Source organism: Pristis pectinata, chromosome 7 (assembly GCF_009764475.1).
Source record: "Pristis pectinata isolate sPriPec2 chromosome 7, sPriPec2.1.pri, whole genome shotgun sequence".
NCBI lineage: Eukaryota > Metazoa > Chordata > Chondrichthyes > Rhinopristiformes > Pristidae > Pristis > Pristis pectinata.
The window spans coordinates 95,814,430-95,837,097 of record NC_067411.1 but is presented as its reverse complement, the minus strand read 5'-3'; positions in this window follow the sequence as shown (position 1 = coordinate 95,837,097).

Sequence of the window (22,668 nt, the reverse complement as noted above, 5' to 3'; positions counted from 1 at the left end):
CCTTAAAGTTATGAGATAAGATGTCTTTATTAGTCACATGCACATTGAAACACGCAGTGAAATTCACCTTTGGCACAGAGTGTTCTGAGGGCAGCCCGCAATTGTCGCCACACTTCTGGTCCCAACATAGCATGCCCACAACTTCCTAACCCGTACATCTTTGGGACGTGGGAGGAAACCGGAGCACCCGGAGGAAGCCTACACAGTCACGGGGAGAACGTAGAAGCTCCTTACGGACAGCAGCCAGAATTGAACCCAGGTCGCGGGTGCTGTAATAGCGTTATGCTAACCTATGCCCTCTAGTATCTGACATTCCTACTCTGGGAAAAAGAATCTGACTGTTTACCCTATCTATGCCTTTCATAATTTTTTAAACCTCCATCAGGTCTCCCGTCAGCCTCTGACACTCCAGAGAAAACACTCCAAGTGTGTCCAATGTCTCTTCATAGCTAATACTCTCTAATCCAGGCAGCTTCCTGGTAAACATCTCCTGCATCCTTTCCAAAGCCTCCACATCCTTCTGGTAAAGGGGCGACCAAAACTGCACACAATACTCCGTACATGGCCTAACCAAAGTTTTCTACAGCTTCATCGTGACTTCCTGACTCTTATACTCAATGCCCCAACCGATAAAGACAAGCATGCTTTACGCCTTCTTTACCACTCTATCCACCTGTGTTGCCACTTTCAGGGAGCTATGGACTTGGACCCTGAGATCCCTCTGTACATCAATGCTCTCCTGCCATTGACTGTATATTTTCCCCTGACATTTAACATCCCAAAGTACTGGATTAAACCGATCTATATCCCTCGATAACCTTCTTCACAACTCCACCAACTTTTCATCTACAAACTTACTGATCAGCCCATTCACATTTTTGTCCAAGTCATTTATATATATCACAAATAACAGAGGTCCCAGCACTAATCCCTGTGGAATATCACAGGTCACGGACTTCCAGTCAGAATCATCGAATCATAGAACGGCACAGCACAACACAGGCCCTTCGGCTCACAATGTCGTGCTGACCTTTAAACGTCGCCTAAGACTATCTAACCCCTTCCTCCCACATATCCCTCTATTTTAAATTCCTCCATATTATAAATTCCTCCATAGAATAACCATTACTCTCTGTCTTCAATGACCAAGACAGCTTTGAATCCACTTTACCAAGTCACCATGGATCCCATGCATCTTAATGATATAAATATATAATTTGGCATTTTTAGTCATGATGATGAAACCATTAAGTTGGAAAGAAATGTTAAGAGAATGAGCAAATAGCCAAACTGGTGAATTGATTGTATTATCAATTGATTGATACTGTGAACTGATGATGATCATCAGTTGAAAAAGGCAGAAATTCGTGCTCTCTAAATCATGAACAGCCGGAAATGGCGGAGGCCAAATAAACTGGTTAATTTATACAATGTTATAATCAGATGCAGGAAATAATCAAAAAGGCTAATGGAATGTTGGCCTTTCTACCAGAGGACAAGTAGACAAGGAAATAGAACTTATGCTACAGATCTGTAAGTCCCTGCTTAGTCCACAGCTGGAGAGCTGTGAGCAGTTCTGGGCAGCACACCTCAACAGGGATGTTAGCCTTAGAGGGAGTGTCACATAGATTTACCAGAATGACAGCAGGACTCAAAAAGAGGTTGCAGGTTCTGAGTTAGCAGTTCAGATTAATGATCTTTCAAAAATGGTTATTGGTCTGAAACGTTAACTATTTTTTTCTCTCCTCGTTTCCTCCATAACATGCCAGGGAACATGGCAGGCACGGTAGTGTAGCAGTTAGCGTAACGCTATTGCAGCGCCTGCGACTCGGGTTCAATTCCAGCCACTGTCTGTCAGGAGTTTGTACGTTCTCCCTGTGTCTGCGTGGGTTTCCTCCGGGTGCTCCGGTTTCCTCCCAAATTCCAAAGACATACGGGTTAGGAAGTTGTGGGCATGCTATGTTGGCGCCGGAAGCATGACGACGCTTGTGGGCTGCCCCAGAAGACTCTCCACAAAAGATGCATTTCACTGTGTGTTTCGATGTACATGTGACTAATAAAGAAATCTTATCTTATCTCATTTCCAAGGTTTTCTGTTTTTATTTTAGCCTTTCAGCTTCCACAGCACTTTGCTTCTGTTTAAGAACTAGGGTTGGATTTCTTGAGTTGAACACATGCTTAGCGGGTGATTTCATTAAAGATTTCAAGGCAACTGACAGGATAGGTAAAGCGAAAACATTTCCACTGATAGAAGGGGCATCATCTAAAAATTAAAGAGGAGTGTTTGGTCACATGCACATGGAAGTTTGGAACTCTCTTCTGTGAATGGTACCTTTGGTAAAAATGTTCCAAAATATTTTTGAAAAAAGTTTCCAAGTGGTAGCTGCAGAGGCAATGAAGAGTGAAGCTTGGGAAGGATGCAAGAACTAGGATGAGACATTCAGAACTGAGGTGTTTGAAGGCCAGGACTAGTAACACACTGTGACTACTCCCACCAATACTTGACCAGGCAAAAACGTGCCAGGTTCTCTGCTGTTAGATAAACCTTAGTCAATCCTCCCAGAAAATACTTTGGTGTTAATCCTGGATGAAGAAGTAGGTCAATGCTGTGATGCTCTTCAAAGTCAAATAGCCTGAATACTTGCAGCCCAAAATTATACTTTAAGGATGAATCAAGTGAGAGGTTGAAGTGCTGCCGGGATGTGTGTAACCATTCAAAGACACATGTTGTGCCTTCAAATGAGGAGTTTAAAAAAATCATGATATTTGTGAGTTAAGAATCATTACAACATTTTTTTAAATTTTCTTCCCCCCCCCCCCACAACATTTTAAAGACAAAATAAATTCTACATCAGTGCTCAGTAACTCATTTGGGTTTTGTATGGTGTCCATAAAATGTATACCGAGCCTAATGCTTAGTTTCTGGACATGAAGCTGCACTTCACCAATTAGTATTACTCAATGAAGATTAAATTAAAAACTTAATGTAATTGCATCTCAGAGTGCATTAGCTTTGATGAGTCTACAAATACCTTCCTTTGTTATAAGTGCATGATCCTGCAAATAGTGTGTGTGTATCATTATACAAGCACACCTGAAAAGATTGAACATTATCCCTTTTTCCACTGACCTGTGGCCACCACTGAGTTCATTAGTGCAGAACATCCTTTCCACTGACTGAGTCTGCCCCATTGTTTGTGCCGGCCAGGGTCAAGTCAAGGGCATACAGCCTAGATTGGACTCATTTGTCACAGGGTCTGGCAACAAAGCTGATTTCAGCAGAGACGGGGCAGGTTTCATGGGGCAAGTGGCGACCTTTGACCTCGAGAGCTCAGGGCAACTGAAACAGGCACAGATGGTACACCGCAGTTACAGCATTTATGAGGGAAAAAAAGTACAAATTACAAAAATAAAGTTTGGTCACTCAGCAGATTTTGTCTTCAGTGTTCAGAACGTTTGCAGGGTTTTGACAGTCCAAAATTGCACCTTGAGCAGTTGTGGTAATCACAGCACTTTTCTGTCTAAAAAGGGAAAAAAAAATCAGTTGGGGTTTATTGCTTAACTTGTGTAACTGTATAAGTGTAGTAATTTAGTCTGGAGATTCAGTTTTCTATGGTCAGCAGGAGTCTGCATGAACAATGGATCGTGCTGAGGTAGCATGTGGAAAATGACTTTAATACAGTATATAGAAAGGCTTATTGCTTTGGTCAAAAGGCTTCAGTGAAGATGGTGTATTCAGCCACTTGGGAAGCACAGACCTGTCACAGAACTCCATGACTGATACACTGGAGCTGCTTATGAGCTCTCTAATGGAAAAAAAGACAAGCAAAGTTATAAAGGTTATATTTGACATATACTTCACCATTTGTCTACTGTTCCTTTCAAATCAGTTGTGCTTTATTTTTCCCCGACATTTATATAATAAAGGTTTGAGTTTAATTGAATTTCTATATATTACTTTAAACACTATTACGTTTAAAAATAGGTGTTCGGAATCAGAATCAGGTTTATTATCAATGATTTATATGACGTGAAATTAGTTGCTTTGCAGCAGCAGTACAGTGCAAAGACATAAAAATTACTATAAATTGCAAAATAAATAAATAGCACAAAAAAAAAGGAACAACGAGGTGGTGTTCATGGGTTCATGGACCATTCAGAAATCTGACGACAGAGGGGAAGAAACTGTTCTGAATCATTGAGTGTGGGGCTTCAGGCTCCTGTACCTCCTCCCTGATGGTAGTAATGAGAAGAGGGCATGTCCCGGGTGGTGAGGGTCCTTAGTGATGGATGCCGCCATCTTGAAGATGTCCTCGATGGTGGGGAGGGTTGTGCCTGTGATGGAGCTGGCTGAGTCTACAACCTTCTGCAGCCTCCTTTGATCCTGTGTATTGGAGCCTCCATACCAGGCTGTGATGCAACCAGTCAGAATGCTCTCCACTGTACATCTATAGAAATTTGCAAGAGTCTTTGGTGACACACCAAATCTCCTCAAACTCCTAGTACAAAGTAGAGCTGTTGTTTCCCACTAAATTGAATGTTTCCCACTAAAAACCTGACTTGCTGATATGTTTAATATTGAAGTATTTGGATATTATAATAATTGGGGGACATGTAAAAGCATCTGCTTAATTAAAGTTTTGTGTATAAAGTTCATGATTCCGCAAGCTAAGTTATGCTTTATTATTTTGTAAGCCAATGTTTATTCCAGGCACCAAGAGGTTGAAGAGAGCTAATTGAGGAAGATAACACATTTCCTAATTTGGTGAGGAGTTATTGCTATAGTTGGCCTCAGAATCCCTGGATTTGGAAGGGGAAAATAAGTTCCACCTCTGCACCCCGTCCCAAAAGGAACTCATGAAGGCAGGGCAGTTTTAAAGGGACTTCCACTCAGATTCAAATAGATATTCACTATCAATGTCAAACACTTAGGAAAACAGCTCAGTATATCATGAAAACCAACCCCCCCATTGACTCCGTCTACACTTCCCACTGCCTCGGGAAAGTAGCCAACATAATTAAAGACCTCTCCCACCCCGGACGTTCTTCCTTCTCCACCTCCGTCAGGCAGAGGATACAGAAGCTTGAAAGCATGCACCATCAGGCTCAAGGACAGCTTCTATCCTGCTTTTCTAAGACTCTTTGAACGGACTTCTTGTACAATAAAGATGAACTCTTGATCTGTCAATCTACCTCATCGTGGCCTTTGTACCTTATTTGCCTTCCTGCACTGCACTTTCTCTGTAACTGTACTTGAAACACGATTGTCTGCATTCTGTTATTGCTTTTCCTTTTGTACTACCTTGATGTACTTATGTATGGAATGATCTGTCTGTATGGCACACACACAAAAGCTTTTCACTGCATCTCGGTACATGTGACAATAATAAACCAATTACCTGTTACCAATTGTCAATCTATTAAAGGGTAAACAGTGCCTGGAAAATCTTATAAGGCATCAATATTTCCAGAGCACTGTTTCCCTTTTCTAAGAGGAAAGCAGAGAAGATACTTCGTGTAAAAAAGCTTCCTTTGTGCTCTTATGAATCCAAAGCCTACTAAATTACATTACTTCAGGAGATTAATTCCCTGAGATAACTCCAGAAAGTTTGTGATCAGTTTTACCCTTCACCTTCACCTATCTCAAGAATATTATTCTTGGTTTTATGATAAGCGGCTGACTCTGAGCAATAAAGAAGCTGGAACCTCTACTTGTATCTTGGAAACAGTCTGTGATTTGGAATCTTTAATCTTCCTTGTTCCTACCTCAAATTGTCATATTACCTTGTGAAACCAAGGTTACCTGATTCATGAGCTTTTTATATTTACATAGAACATAGAACATTACAGCACAGTACAGGCCCTTCGGCCCACAATGTTGTGCCGACATTTTATCCTGCTCTAAGATCTATCTAACCCTTCCCTCCCACATCGCCCCCCATTTGTCTATCATTCATGTGTCTATCTAAGAGTCTCTTAAATGTCCCTAACGTATCTGCCCCCACAATCTCTGCTGGCAGTGCGTTCCACCCACCCACCACTCTCTGTGTAAAGAACTTACCTCTGACATCCCCCTTATATCTTCCACTAATCACCTTAAAATTATGTCCCCTTGTGTTAGCCATTATCATCCTGGGAAAAAATCTCTGACTGTCTACTCAATCTATGCCTCTTATCATCTTGTACACCTCTAGCAAGTCACCTCTCATCCTCCTTCTCTCCAAAGAGAAAAACCCGAGCTCACGCAACCTATCCTCATGAGACATGCTCTCCAATCCAGGCAACATCCTGGTAAATCTCCTCTGCACCCTCCCTAAAGCTTCCACATCCTTCCTATAATGAGGCGACCAGAACTGGACACAATACTCCAAGTGTGATCTAACCAGAGTTCTATAGAGCTGCAACATCACCTCGCAGCTCTTGAACTCAATACCCCGACTAATGAAGGCCAGTAAACCATAATAACCCTGTCGACCTGTGTGGCAATCTTGAGGGATCTATGGATGTGGACCCCAAGGTTTGTAGGTTGGCAACAGTAGCCTTACTTCCTACATTTCTGTTGTTATTTTTTCTTGTTAAGCTGTCTCCAAATCTTGTTTTCAAGGGTGTCTTGTTGGACTCCAGAAAAAAAAATCAGAGCAAATGAACACTGGAAAAGCTGGAAATATCTCAGGTAGATAATTCTGATAATAATGTCGAGTATTATTGCTGAAAAGCTTTGGACATTTCGTGGCATTTCTCAATGAGGTTGTTAATGGGGTGATTCTGGAGGTTTTTATAATAAATTATGATGGTAATGAGTTTTGCCCAAATGTTAATTAATGCCTCAATCTGCATCATAAAATAAGATGAAATGGTTTAGAGATCTACTCTTACCCGCCTTCTTCTGCTTTGATTTTTAAACCTTTTATAGCATTGATAGAAACACTTTGTATAATTGCAGGCATTGGCCATCTCCTGCCAAGTTTTACCAATGTGGGGGATTGAGATGAAGCTGCCAGGAAGATACCATCCATAAAAAGAACATAATGTCCTGCATTACATCAGTGACAGCACTGTGCATCATTGTAAAGTTTTAGAACTATTTCATTGTCTGGAAAGCAATTTAAAATATTCTGAACTTGTTAAAGGTTAGTGGGCTCCCACGTACAATATCATTATGAAAGAAGAGCAAAAGCATGAAGTAGGAGGCTTGTAAAGGTCACATGGGACAGATTGCACCAACAGAAAAGTACGGTACACTCCTTTAAGGCTGTTTCAGAAATGTTTGCTTAGGCCACTTGTGCTTCAGTGGGAAGCTTCGCTGGAGGTTTGTGATTTGTTCCAAGGTTACAAAAATACTTCTTGAATGGGCACTGCAATAGCAACAGTTTGAATTTACATAGCACCTGTCGTGTTCAAAAGTGCCAAAGGGCGTTTCGTCGATGAGTAATCAAAAAAAAAGGAAGCCCAAACAAAGAAGGGGGAGAGATGATTGTTAGATTGGGAAAGGAAATGGAGAGGTAAAGGAACTTAGTGGGAGGGAGAAAATTCAAAGGCATGGAGTGAGTTGGCTGATGTCAAGGAAATCAAATGTAGTGAGGAAGCAGTCGGTGAGGATGCATCAAAAAAGGTCAGGGTTGGTGGAGTGGGGAATTAGAGGGATAGCTAGGAGCCAAATGAGCTAGGAGGAAGAAAGAAATAAGTTGCTGTAAATATGGGGATGAGAATTTTAAATCAGAAATTGCAGCACAATGTTGGTCATCAGAAACAGGATGATGCACAAGGGGGACCTGATAGAATGTGAGGATGTGACACCTGGATGCCCTGAAGTTTACACAGGGTGGAAAACACAATTATACAAATATTATGCACTATGACTCTTAAGAACATCTCCACAAGAAACAAAGCAGGAGAGAAAGAGAGAGAGTGAGTGTGTTGATGCAATATTTGTTCATCTGGTTTCGATTTTGCATTTCAGTATCATCTTTGTTATTTCTGAGCATTGGTCAGCCAGACTATGCCACTGCTATTTCCAACACAAGAAAGTGAATACGCAGCTCATGAAAAATAGTGAAAACAAAGCAGAGGGTAACCAGGGAGAATCAGGGATGCTGATGGAAGTACAGTTAATCAGGGAGGACTTTAGCTCTTCAAGCATGATAAGGCAAGATAAGATATCATTATTAGTCACATGTACATCGAAACACATAGTGAAATGCATCTTTTGCGTAGTGTTCTGGGAGCAGCCCACAAGTGTCGCCACGCTTCCTGCGCCAACATAGCATGCCCACAACTTCCTAACCTGTACGTCTTTGGAATATGGGAGGAAACCGGAGCACCCGGAGGAGACCCACGCAGACACAAGGAGAACGTACAAACTCCTTACAGACAGTAGCCGGATTTGTACCCGGCTTGCTGGCGCTGTAATAGCGTTATGCTAACCGCTACACTACCGTGGTCTTAGAGGCACACAGAATAAATTATTCACTATAAGCACTTTTACTAACCAACATTTAGTGTCTTTGGTCTGTATATTTCTGATCCTCATTTGATTTTAAGGAAAACAAGTAACTATTTGATAAAGCTTTGTTATCAGACTTTACAAGAAGCAGCAACAGTTATATAAAGAAGCCAAACAATCTATTTTGTACAATCCCAGATAGTATCTAGTGGTCCAGGAGAAAATCTTCCCAGCAGATTGGAAGGAACAGGATTGAAAGGGAAATGGGCACGCTTTAAGACAAATCTTATTTCCGTAAGGCATTTGTGATGGTTTATTGGTTTGCAAGATCAAAGTGCTTTAGATAAATGAGCAACTGTGTCAACTATGTCCAAAGCAGGACATAACCTTCTTCTCCTTGAACAGTGGAGAGTGCAGGCACCTGGATTTGCCCAGATTGCAGGATCCTTGATGTGTTGAAGAGGATGAAGAAGGCAGAGCTGCCAAAAGCTGGCTTTCTCTGATGTGCTATCAGGTCATGGCCTTGAGCCCCAGGGTTTGGACGAGAATCCCACCCCACTACTGAAGGGAACCCATTGGGAAGCAGTCCATGCTTGAAGAGAAGATGATGTGACTATTTGAATGATGAGTGACAAACTGACAGCACACTGGCCCACTCACCACTGCAAATGACCAAGAAGAAATCCCATCATTTCCTTTTAACCCCATAACTATTACCCATTCCCTTTCAAGAAACATCTTAGGGATCACAACTGATTCAAACTGTTTCCTTTTAACCCCATAACTATTACCCATTCCCTTTCAAGAAACATCTTAGGGATCACAACTGATTCAAACTGTTTCCTTTTAACCCCATAACTATTACCCATTCCCTTTCAAGAAACATCTTAGGGATCACAACTGATTCAAACTGACCTGGAATAAGGCCAGAAGGATGTGGAAGCTTTCGAGAGGGTGCAAAGGAGATTTACCAGGATGCTGTGCCTGGATTAGAGAACAGGACTTATGAGGAAAGGTTGAGCGAGCTAGGGTTTTTCTCTTTGGAGTGACAGAGGATGAGAGGCAACTTGATAGAGGTGTAGAAGATTATGAGAGGCATAGATAGAGTGGACAGCCAGAACCTTTTTCCCAGGGCAGCAATGGCCAATATCAGAGGACATCCGTTTAAGGTGAGTGGAGGAAATTTTGGGGGTGACATCAGAGGTCAGTTTTTCACACCGAGAGTGCTGGGTGCCTGGAACGCACAGCTGGGGGTGGTGGTAGAGGCTGATACAATGGGGACATTTAAAAGACTCTTAGATAGGCACATGGATGTAAGAAAGCTGGAAGTTTATGGGCTATGTAGGAAGGAAGGGTTAGATTGATCGTGGAGTAGGTTTATATAGGTCAGCACAACATTGTGGACTGAAGGGCCTATACTGTGCTGTACTGTTCTATGTTCTATGTTCAATAATTACAACGGTTGTAATGGCACATCAGACTACATGGAGGAACTCAACTCCTTAAAGTAGGAAGTTTTACCACTATCTCCAAGGCACACATCAAGGTTGTAAGAGAAAAACTACCCAAATCTTCAAAGAACTGAACTATCCTATCTGCTTGCTTCTTATTGCAAGACAAAAGAAAATGAGGCAATTTACATCTACAAACACAATTCCTCAGACATTGGAGTTGGCTGCAATGAACTACCCAAAGTTCATCATGAACTACCCTAAGCTGTATGCACTGAGTCACAAACAAATGGCAGAAGCTCATCAAACCTGTCACCTCCCAGCCTCTGTAACTACTTCCACCCTTCCTTCCCCCATCTGCCAATCACCCCTTCTCAACTGGACCCATTTATCGCTTGCCAGCTCTTGACCAACCCCTTCTCCTCACCTTTTGTACTGGCTATCTCCCCTCTACTCTTTCATTCCAGTTGAAGGTCTCGACCCGAAATGTTGATTGTTCATTTTGCTCTGCAGCTGCTGCCTGACCGGCTGAGTTCCTCCAGCAGTTTGATTTTTGCTCCAGCTTCCAATGTCTGCAGTCTCTGTGTCTCTGAGGACCTGTACAGCCCAGCTGACCCTAACCAGAACTTGGTTCTTCCCCGTGAGGCTGAAAAGACATATAAGGCATCAGCTATTATCTGTCCTGCACTGATCTGGATCAAGAGGTTAGGCTTCCTCTTGAAGGCCTCTCAAGTGCCAAGAAGCTTTGTTTCTGGTGTAATACTGAAATTTCACCCTGAAATGGGAGACATAGTAAATGCAAAACACTATTTTCCTCCAGAGCCATATGCCTAATACTAACCATACTGTCAATACTTCTTTCCTCATTAATTACTTAACTTTATGTTTACTGAAGCTGGTTTCTTTCTACAAAAAATATTTCCTTATCTGCGTCTTGCCAATGATCAGGCTTTCCCACAACCTGTGTATCAAATATGTCACCATTTAACATAGGTCCATTTTAGCATCTTTTTCTAGCATCTTATTTTATTGTTCCATGATTTCACATTAATTTTAGCTTGCTTACATATTCTTACAATAAAGAGCGTAGAACATAGAACATAGAACACAACAGCACAGTACAGGCCCTTCGGCCCACAATGTTGTGCCAACATTTTATCCTGCTCTGAGATCTATCCTACCCTTCCCTCCCACAACGCCCCCCATTTCTCAATCATTCATATGTCTATCTAAGAGTCTCTTAAATGTCCCTAATGTATCTGCCCCCACAACCTCTGCGGGCAGTGCATTCCACACACCCACCACTCTCTGTGTAAAAAAAACTTACCTCTGGCATCCCCCTTATACCTTCCTCCAATCACCTTAAATGTTAAACGTTAACACCTCATGTTAGCCATTTTCACCCTGGGAAAAAATCTCTGACTGTCCACTCGATCTATGCCTCTTATCATCTTGTACACCTCTATCAAGTCACCTCTCACCCTCCTTCTCTCCAAAGAGAAAAGCCCCAGCTCACGCAACCTTTCCTCATAAGACATGCTCTCCAATCCAGGCAACATCCTGGTAGATCTCCTCTGCACCCTCTCTAAAGCTTCCACATCCTTCCTATAATGAGGCGACCAGAACTGGACACAATACTCCAGTTGTGGTCTAACCAGAAAGCACAAAACCCATAGCAACTTAATTTCCACATTCTATCCCTTTGAGGGATGTGAGGGGCAAGTCCTATCAACATGAGGGACAATTTTTTTAAGCAGAGAGTGTTAGGTGCCTGGAATGGGTTACCGGGGTAGTAGTGGAAGCAGGCAGTTTGGTGGAGTTTAAGAGGCTTTTGGATAGACACATGAGGAAGATTGATGAGGGTAGTGTAGTAGATTTGGTCTACATGGATTTTAGTAAGGTGTTTGACAAGGTTCTGCATGGTAGGCTTCCTCAGAAGGTCAGAGGCCAAAGGATCCAGGGAGGCTTGGCCGTGTGGATTCAGAATTGGCTTGCCTGTAGAAAGCAGAGGGTTGTGGTGGAGGGAGTGCATTTGGACTGGAGGGCTGTGACTAGTGGTGTCCCACAAGGATCGGTTTTGGGACCTCTACTTTTTGTGATATTTATTAATGACTTAGATGAGGGGGTGGAAGGGTGGGTTAGCAAGTTTGCAGACGACAGAAAGGTCAGTGGTGTTGTGGATAGGGTGGAGGACTGTCGAAACTTACAGAAGGATATTGATAGGATGCAGAGCTGGGCTGACAAGTGGCAGATGGAGTTCAATCCAGAGAAGTGTGAAGTGGTACACTTTGGAAGGACAAACTCCAAGGCAGAGTACAAGGTAAATGGCAGGATTCTGGGCAGTGTAGAGGAGCAGAGGGATCTGGGGATTCATATCCACAGATCGCTGAAAGTTGCCACACAGGGGGATAGGGTAGTTAAGATAGCTTATGGGATGTTCGCTTTCATAAATCGTGGGATTGAGTTTAAGAGCCGTGAAGTGATGATGCAGCTTTACAAAACTCTGGTTAGACCACACTTAGAGTACTGTGTCCAGTTCTGGTCGCCTCATTATAGGAAGGATGTGGAAGCATTGGAAAGGATGCAGAGGAGATTCACCAGGATGCTGCCTGGATTAGAGAGTATGGATTATGAGGAGAAACTAAAGGAGCTGGGGCTGTTCTCATTGGAGAGAAGGAGGATGAGGGGAGACATGATAGAGGTATCCAAAATATTAAGAGGAATAGATAGAGTGGACAGCCAGCGCCTCTTTTCCAGGGCACCAATGCTCAATACAAGAGGGCATGGTTTTAAGGTATTGGGGGGGGAAGTTCAAGGGAGATATCAGAGGGAGGTTTTTCACCCAGAGGGTGGTTGGTGCATGGAATGTGCTGCTTGGGGTGGTGGTGGAGGCTGATACATTGGTCAAATTCAAGAGATTGTTAGATAAGCATATGGAAGAACTTAAGAGGGATATGTGGGAGAAAGGGGTTAGATAGTCTTAGACGTGGTTTGAAGGTCAGCACAACATGGTGGGCCGAAGGGCCTGTATTGTGCTGTATTGTTCTATGGTTCTATGAATATGAAGGGAATGGAGGGATATGGATGATACACAGGATGAGGACATTTGGTATTAACTGGCGACGCAAGAGATTCTGCAGATGCTGTATGTATCTGGAGTAATACACAAAAAGTGCTAGAGGAACTCAGCAGGTCAGGCAGCATCCATGGAGGGAAATAAACAGTCGACATTTGGGGCCGAGACCCTTCATCAGGACTGGAAAGGAAGAGGGCAGAAGCCAGAATAAGAAGGTGGGGGGAGGGGGAGGAGTACCTGCAGGCAGGAGATAGGTGAGTTCGGGTGATGGGCGAGTCCAGGTGAGAGGGGGAAGGTAGATGGGTGGGGAGGGGGGGGAAGATGTAATAAGCTGGGAGGTGATAGATAGAAGAGGCAAAGAGCTGAAGAAGGAGGAATCCGGTAGGAAAGGGCAATGGACTACAGAATAAAGGATGGGGGAGGGGAGGAGAGGAGAGGAGCAGGTCATCAAGGCAGGGGAAAGGAGCCATGCCGGTATAAATTGGCATCAAGATCGGCACAACATCGTGGGCTGAATGGCCTGTACTGTTCTATGTCCTTTGATATTATCAGTTAAATGTTCCCTTTCACACCATTCAAAGAAGCCTGCACAAAACAAATGAACATTCTAAAAACTTTTCATACATCCAAAACCAAAACCATACAGCTGTAATGATCCTTTGCAATTAATACTGTGTCTTCTGCATGCTGTTGCCTGTCCCCATCTGCACAGTGTTCCCCCTGGTAGCTGTGGACAAACTACCAGATGGTGCTTCATTGTAGTAGAAAAGTCATGAAGGCCAAATGCAAGCAGGTCTGAGCCTAATGGATTAACTTCATCACCTCTCCATTTAGCACAGAAGTCTGAGCTACCAGGGCAGTACTGAGGTGGTGGGACTGGAAGCAACAATGCTCTCACTCTTTTTTTTGATTTTTATAAAATAAATTTTATTCATCATAAAAAACAAACTATATACAACAATAAAACAGTGCAAACCTTTACATTTGTGTATGGATCAATCATTAGTGTTACCTTGTATATAAAAAAAACCACAGCACTGATGCCACTTGTTTGGCTCCCTGGGGAGCTACCCCAATCCCATATTTACAATATTTAAGGGGTTTCCTCACCTGACCCCGCCCCTCCCTCTCCCGTGGCAGAAGAACCCTAAACTGTCATCCTTCCCCACCGAGCCCTTGAGTTGGCTGCACCCAGCTTCAGTGCATCCCTCGGCACGTACTCCTGCAGCCTGGAATGTGCCAGTCTGCAGCATTCCTCTACGGACATCTTGCAGTGCCGGGAGACCAACAAGTTTCGGGCAGACCAAAGGGCATCTTTCACTGAGTTGATGACCTTCCAGCAGCAGTTGATGTCCATCTCCGTGTGTGTCCCCGGGAACAGCCCGTAGATCAGAGAATCCTCTGTTGCGCAGCTGCTGGGGATGAAGCGTGACAAGGACTCTTGCATCTTTCACCACACCCTCCTCGCAAACCCTGTCATTCTGAGGTGGCAGGGAGAGGCTGCCACTCCCTTAGTAGGTTGGGACGGATGGATGACTAGAGCGTCATGACAACCCCAATGAGTGATGGCAGCAGTCTGAACAATGCATGCTAATGGGGAGAGCATTATGATTGGCTCCTCTTAATTGCTAAAGTCTTTGCATGAGGTGAGCACATGAAAATAACATAATGGAGCACCAGGACAAATTGCCTTGGGTGCCATATACAGTGCCACTGTGGAAGATTGAATTTCTAAGCTTGTATTATTATTTCTTGACTAATTTGTAACCTTCCTTGCCCTAAAGATTAGATAAATTCATATCTGCAAATTACTGCTGCCACACTGTACAGCAATGGATAATTGGATCGGATCTCTGAAAATCAATTGCTATGCATGCAAGGCCTTTCAAATAGTAAGACTCAGGCTCTGAGAAAGCTCAACTATACATACTGAAGGTTATGTGTTCCGGTGTTCCTTCTTAAACCAGACTTAATTTGACATAAATGGGCCTCCCAAGTATGAAAAGCAGTTCCACTTTTTAAATGGGCACACTGGTCAAAATAATCATACTGAACATGTTAAAATCCTTGTTAATACCCAAAATCGATGTGATCATGATCAGCATCGTGAACAACAATTAAGCTATGAGTAGCTCTATCCTGTTTTGTATTAACACATTCAATGTCAGCTTGTGTTCAGGACATACATCCATATGCAGAAATCTTGCCTGATGGTCAGGTCTTCTTATTTGAAGGTAAATTGATTACTTCAGCAGTAGGTTAGATACACAGGAAGTAAAATAATATCAAGGTTTTCAAAAAGAGAGCACTTCAGAGAAAATGTTCCTTCTTCTGTCTTACAAATAGTCAGAAATATGATTAATATAATTTTTTGATCAATATCTTGCTTTGCCAAGTGTCCTGTTTTGGGAATTGCTTTCTCAAGAGGGGATCTTCTTTTTTACCAATATGTGGAAATTTCTTCACCTTGAACTCCCGAATTTTGATGGCTTGTGCAATTGTTGCATTCCATTTTTCACCAACCGGCTTCAATATTGCAGTGACTCATTAAGTACCAATATATCTATCTCACACCATTCAAAGGAAACCATCCCTCTCTGTCAGGCAAGGAAAGCTACAATAAAAAACCTGCAAAAGACTTTTAGTGACTTGACTGACTGAACCACATCTCAACTTCCCAGCTCTAATCAGACATTATCTTTTCTCCTTAATTTCATGGTTCATGAGTTTCCTTGAGAACAATCTTTCTGTTAATCAAAGCCAGCACTGATCAAAACAGGAAACCTATACAATATTTTCTGCCTGCTTGCTTGGCTTAATATACTGTGCCTCAATCTGGAATGGTATCATGATCTGGGATGCAGTCTTTTCTATGCCTAGAATCAATGCTGTTTCATTTTGGCTAACAGGAAACAAAGGTTCAGTGAAGAGGACAGGTCCCTGCAACTATTTTGTCCACTTCTGGTATCTCTTATACTATGTAACTTGGCTAAAAATCTTTAATGTTCAATCAGAAAGGGTTACCCCTGTCATGATAGTGTAGCGGTTCGCATAACGCTTTACAGCGCCAGTGACCCAGGTTCAATTCTGACCACTGTCTGTAAGGAGTTTGTACGTTTTCCCCGTGTCTGCATGGGTTTCCTCCGGGTGCTTCGGTTTCCTCCCACATTTGAAAGACGTACTGGTTAGGAAGTTGTGGGCCATGCTATGTTGGTGCTGGAAGGGTGGCGACACTTGCGGGCTGCCTCCAGCACACTCTACACAAAAAAGATGCATTTCACTGTGTGTTTTGATGTACATGTGACTAATAAAGATATCTTGGTTTCGTGGCTAAGTTTGCGGATGACACCAAGATAGGGGGAGGAGTAGGGAGTATTGAAGAGATAGGAAGGTTGCAGAGGGACCTAGACAGTTTAGGAGAATGGGCAAGGAAATGGCGGATGAGATTCAATGTAGAGAAATGTGCAGTTGTACACTTTGGAAGCAGAAATAAGCGGGCAGATTATTATCTAGGAGGAGAGAAAATCCAAAGCACGGAAGTACAAAGGGACTTGGGGGTACTCGTGCAGGATACCTTAAAGGTTAACCACCAGGTCGGATCGGTGGTAAAGAAAGCGAACGCTATGTTGGCATTCATTTCGAGAGGTATAGTGTATAAAAGTAAGGAAGTGTTGATGAGGCTCTACGGGGCACTAGTGAGGCCTCATTTGGAATATTGTGCGCAGTTTTGGGCCCCACGTCTTAGGAAGGATGTGTTGACGTTGGAGAGGGTTCAGAGGAGATTTATGAGGATGATTCCAGGAATGAAAGGGCTTACGTATGAGGAACATTTGTCGGCTCTTGGACTGTACTCACTGGAGTACAGAAGAATGAGAGGGGACCTCACAGCGACATTTAAAATATTGATGGGAAAGGACAGAGTAGATGTGGCTTGGCTGTTTCCTTTTTTTTTCTTCCCCCATTCCCCATTTCTCATTTCTATTTCCCTTTCCTTGGAGCAGACTCGATGGACCGAATGGCCTGCTTCTGCTCCCTTGTCTTGTGATCTTGTGATCTAAACCCAGCTTCTTTAAATGGACATCCGATTTGTTCTGGTAATCCCATATCTTTAGACTGGTGACAGTTAACTTAATAAATGAATCCTCATAATTTACCTACAATTATTCAGTTAACTACTAAAATCTGAGTTCATGGCAATTATTTCTTGGAGTTTAAGCTGTCAGTAAAAACACAAGGGCATTTTGGTGCCTTGCAGACTGCAAGGTGCTTGGTGTGAAAGGCATATGCTAATATGAAATAGAGAAAATGCTGGAAATATTCAACAGGTTCAATAGCATCTCTGCAGAAAGGTCAAAGCTGGCTTAATGTTTTATGTTGATGACTGTATATCAGACCCAGCAGGTGATAATGCGTTGGTTGACACATCTATGACACTGAGAGCACTATCATCATTATGGGTTCAAATTACTTGAAAATTAGGAATTACGTAAAGTGCTTGAAATACCTCAGCAGATTCCAAGTGCCCAGTGCTCGGCTGAATCAACCACAGTGAGGGCCATTTATGCTATTGGGAGTGGCACCCTGCCAGAAGGTGCTGTTTTTGTTAGCAGGTCCTTTGGTCTTCGTTGTTCAGTGTGTTAGGCAGTAACAAAGATTAAACAATTCATTCAGTTAGGAGATATCATTGGATAATATGAACTGTGCCATTCCATGTCATTTTACCCAGCAGTAAGATATTTAAAGGAGCCAAGTTTTTAACAAATACACACCCCATATTTAAATCACTGGCTACCTCAGTATTAATTCAGGCAGACCTGCAATAACTTGTCCAAATAGGCTGCTGTCGCAAAGTGTTCTACATTCTAAGTAGTTTGAAAGAGAATTGAATGAGAATGAAATTGAGGTAGTTGATTCTTTATAGGTTATGGAGTTAATACATATCCAGACAACAGAATAAAAAACAGCCCTGATTTCTCCTTTATAAAGGCAATCTGTGTATTAGTCGCTACCAGTTATCCTTTGTGTGCCAGATATGAGATAATATGGATGAGTATATGTTCTGCTCAATAAAAAAAATCCTTTGAAAGTACAACATGCCATCTATTATAGGAAACATTGGGGGATTCATAGATTCCAGCTCTTTTCCCCTGTCGTACCCAAGGACATCCATCTCCCGCACATGGGTCAGAAAGGTCACTTATAGACAGAAGTCAAAGTTCCTCGCAAACGCAAGTGAGGGAACAGTATGAATGGTGAAACGATGGGTAGCTGTGAAAGCAAACTCCTGTTCTTCCCAAAGGGGAGCAAACTGGAAAATTGGTACAGAAACAGGAAACAAAAATGCATTTCACATTTCTCCTTTGAGATTTAAGTCCAGATTTTTCTGGGGGAGCCCAGCAGCCCACGGTCGTTACTGTTATTCCATGTTTCCCCAAGATATCCTTCCCTGGATTTAGATGGCTGACTGTGTTACCTTACACGGTTCCAGAACCAAGTTGGGAAGGCCTGAAACAACATAACAGGATAAGGATGCTATAGTAGGTCAGAGAGTCGAACAATCCCCGTCACTAAGCTCCCAAGATTTGCCATCTGTTGAGGCTGACAGAGTTTTTCATTGGTTTGAATGCCTCAGATATTCAGAGACATTTAAAAACTATTACAGATGAAACACATATTCAAAAACAAACTATTAATTCTACTTCTTATACACTCATGACTGCGTGGCCAGATTCTGCTATAACTCCATTTACAAGTTTGCAGATGACACCACCGTAGTGGGCCATATCTCAAATAATGATGAGTCAGCGTACAGGAAGGAGATAGGAAGCTTAGTAACATGGTATCACGACAACAACTTTTCCTTCAATGTCAACAAGACAAAAGAGCTGGTCATTGACTTCAGGAAAGTGGGGGGCAGTGCACATGGTCCTGTCTACATCAATGGTGCTGAAGTCGAGACGGTTGAGAGCTTCATGTTCCTAGGAGTGAACATCACCAATAGCCTGTCCTGGTCCAAGCATGTAGATGTCATGGCCAAGAAAGCTCACCAGTGCGTCTACTTCCTCAGGAAGCTAAAGGAATTTGGCATGTCGCCTTTGACACTCACCAACTTTTATCGATGCACCATAGAAAACATCCTATCTGGATGCATTACGGCTTGGTATGGCAACTGCTCTGCCCGGGACTGCAAGAAACTGCAGAGAGTTGTGGACACAGCTCAGCACATCATGAAAACCAGCCTCCCCTCCATGGACTTTGTCTATACTTCTTGCTGCCTCGGTAAAACAGCCAGGATAAACAAAGACCCCATCAACCCTGGACATTCTCTCTTCCCCCCTCTTCCTTCAGGCAGAAGATACAAAAGCCTGAAAGCATGTACCACCAGGCTCAAGGACAGTTTCTATCCTCTCTCTTTCTCTGTCTCTCCCTGGGATAAGATGGACTCTTGACCTCACAATCTACCTTGTTATGACCTTGCACCTTATTGTTTACCTGCACTGCACTTTCTCTGTAGCTGTGACCCTTTCTTCTGCATTCTGTATTGTTTTATCTTCTATTACCTCAATGCACTGTGCAGTGGATTAAAACTGTATGCATGGTATGCAAGGCAAGTTTTTCACTGTATCTTGGCATAAGTGGCAATAATAAACCAATTTCAATTCCAAAATTTAAAAAATCAACAAATCACTTAAACACATGAATGGCTAAAACATTAAACAAAACACAAGGAATTAATTCATGACTTATTTTCCATTTCTTCCCCTCTGCCATTCAAATGATGGTTTTATGGATCCTGTGCAGGAAATAACTTGGTAATTAATCTGATAGCAGCTTCTCCCAACACTGATTCGCCATGGTAAGTCCGGTGGTGCACAATAGCTGGGAATTTGCTGATGATTTGGAACTTCTGCCTTTGTGTGTAAATCCAAGAACTTAACAGCATCCACGCTGAAAAATGCTAAAACCAAGTAAAATGTGGGCCGTAAATTTTTGGAGCCTCTGAAATTTCTACCTCTGTTAATTAACGGCATTGATCTAAAGTGTAGTTCATGCGATAGCACATCTTCTGATTCACCATAGGGTGCCGTTGTGATTTTTCATATTTAATGTTTCATTACAACATAGCAAGAGCCCATTTGGCCCATCAAAGGTATGCCAGCTCTCAATGCAATCCCATTTCCCCCAGTTATTTTCCTCAAACCTATTCTTTTACATGTTCCCATTCACACCCCCATGTTTCACCCACCACTCATCTATACTGGGGCATTTAGAGTAGTGAATTAACCAAACAGCCAGTAGATTTTGAGGATGTGGGAAGAAACTGGAGAACCCATGGAAAACCATATGGTCACAGGAAGAATGAGCAAAGTCCACACACAGAGTATTGGAGGGCAGAATCAAGCTAAGGTCATTGTGCAGCCAGTGAACTGAAGAAGCAGATTTTGTTCCAGTGAAAGCAGAGGGGGACTAAATTGACCTACAGCTGGTTTAATACATCCTGGTAAAGTTGGAAACAATCTGTTGGAGGAACTCAGCGGGCCGAGCAGTATCTGTTAGGGGAAAGGGATAGTCGATGTTTTGAGTCAAGACCCTGCATCACTCCTGATGCAGGGGTCTTGACCTGAAACGTTGTCAGCTTCTTTCCCCTAACAGATGCTGCTTGTCACCCTGGGTTCCTCCAGCAGATTGTTCGTTGCTCTAGAGTCCAGTATCTGCAATCCCTTGTGTCCGTCAACATTGGAGGTTTATTAAAGGGAAGGAATTGCTGTTATTAGATTTCCCAGTGAACTGTATGTAGGGGCGGGATAGAAGAGGGGAAGGGCAGAAATTGCCACATTAACCCTCCAACTTATCTTCAATAACCTTTGTGAACAAGTGGCTTAAGTGACATTTTTATGCTTTTTGTTTTCTGTCTATTCTACCAAATTTCAGGTGGTTGAGCAGCAGAACCTGTGCAGAAAGTCATGCTAAATGAGTCAAAAGATGTGTCATCCCATGAAATGCATTACATATCAGTATTGTTGACTTACAGAGATTGAACAAAACAAATTTTAATTGAATTGCAGGCGATTGTGATCTTCTCAGCCTTGCGCTTTAAGATCGTGTGTGTATCTGCACTGTAGAATGATGTCAGGCAATGCACCTGTGAGAAAGTAATAGAACAGTTTAAAATTAAGGCAAAACATGACACCATTTATGAGGGAACCTTTATTTGAGGACATCATTATTTCTGTTGACCAGCGAGCAAATCTCTGTATATACAAATCTTTAAAACCTTCTGGAAATTAACATTATATATTGGTACATGGAATGGAATTTGGTGAGGGAGGGTTTGGAAGAAATGTTATGCATTGAATTTGCCATTCTTTAAAATTAATCTGGTCATTTGTTAATAATAAAAAATTATAATGTTTAATTGTAGTCACATGTTCCAACCCCCAGGCTATGAGCAGAGAAATTACATTATATGATATTACTGTATGAACGTTTAATATATTGTTTGAAATTCTTTTATCTTTTATTTAGCAGAAGTGTTCACTTATTTATTTTAAAATGACTAGTGCTTTGATTGCGAAGGCAAATAAAATAATTTCACACAGAACACTTCCTGACTTTCTTTTAATGTCTTTATTAGTCACATGTATATCAAAACACACAGTGAGAAGCATCTTTTGCATAGAGTGTTCTGGGGGCAACCTGCAAGTGTCGCCACGCTTCTGACACCAACATAGCATGCCCACAACTTCCTAACCCACATGGAATATGGGAGGAAACCGGATCACCCGGAGGGAACCCATGCAGACACAGGGAGAACGTACAAACTCCTTACAGAGAGCAGCCGGAATTGAACCCAGGTCACTGGCACTGCAAAAGTGTTATGCTAACCGCTACACTACCGTGTCTGCCTTATAAGGTAATGCAACTGAATCTCTTGGCAATGATGTTGCAAGCTGCCCTTGCACCAAACTTAGCCTTGATCAGAAGTGCCTCCCTAATTTGTGGGATGGTTGTTGGCCCCATGAGGAGAGGTTTTATAGATGAGGAACATATTGCTCAGAAGTTCAAGAAAATAAGAAGAAATTTCATTAAGAACTAGACAGACTTGAATGCAAGGAGGATGTTTTCCATGGCAAAGGAGTCTCAAACCAGGGGTCACAGTCTCAGAGTAAGGATTAGACCATTTAAGACTAAGATAGGAGCCTGAGGGCACATACCACCAGACTCAAGGACAGCTTCTGTTCCACGGTGATAAGACTATTGAATGGTTCCCTTATACGATGAGATGGACTCTTGACCCCACAATCTACCTTGTTTGACTGTGCACCTTATTGTCTACCTGCAATGCACTTCCCTGTAGCTGTGACACTTTACTCTGTATTCTGTTATTGTTTTTATCCTGTACTACCTCAGTGCACTCTATACTACCTCAATGCACTGTGTAATGAATTGATCTGTATAAATGGTATTCAAGACAAGTTTTTCACTGCACCTCGGTACAAGTGACAATAATAAACCAATACCAATACAAGATAAGGAAAAGTTTTTTCATGCAGGCAGTGGTGAACCTTTGGAATTCTCTATCCTAGGGGGCAATGGAGACTCCATCACTGAGTTCATTCAAGACAGAGACAGATAGATATCTGGACATTAAGGGAATCAAAGGATAAGGGGATAGTGCAGGAAACTGACACACTTCG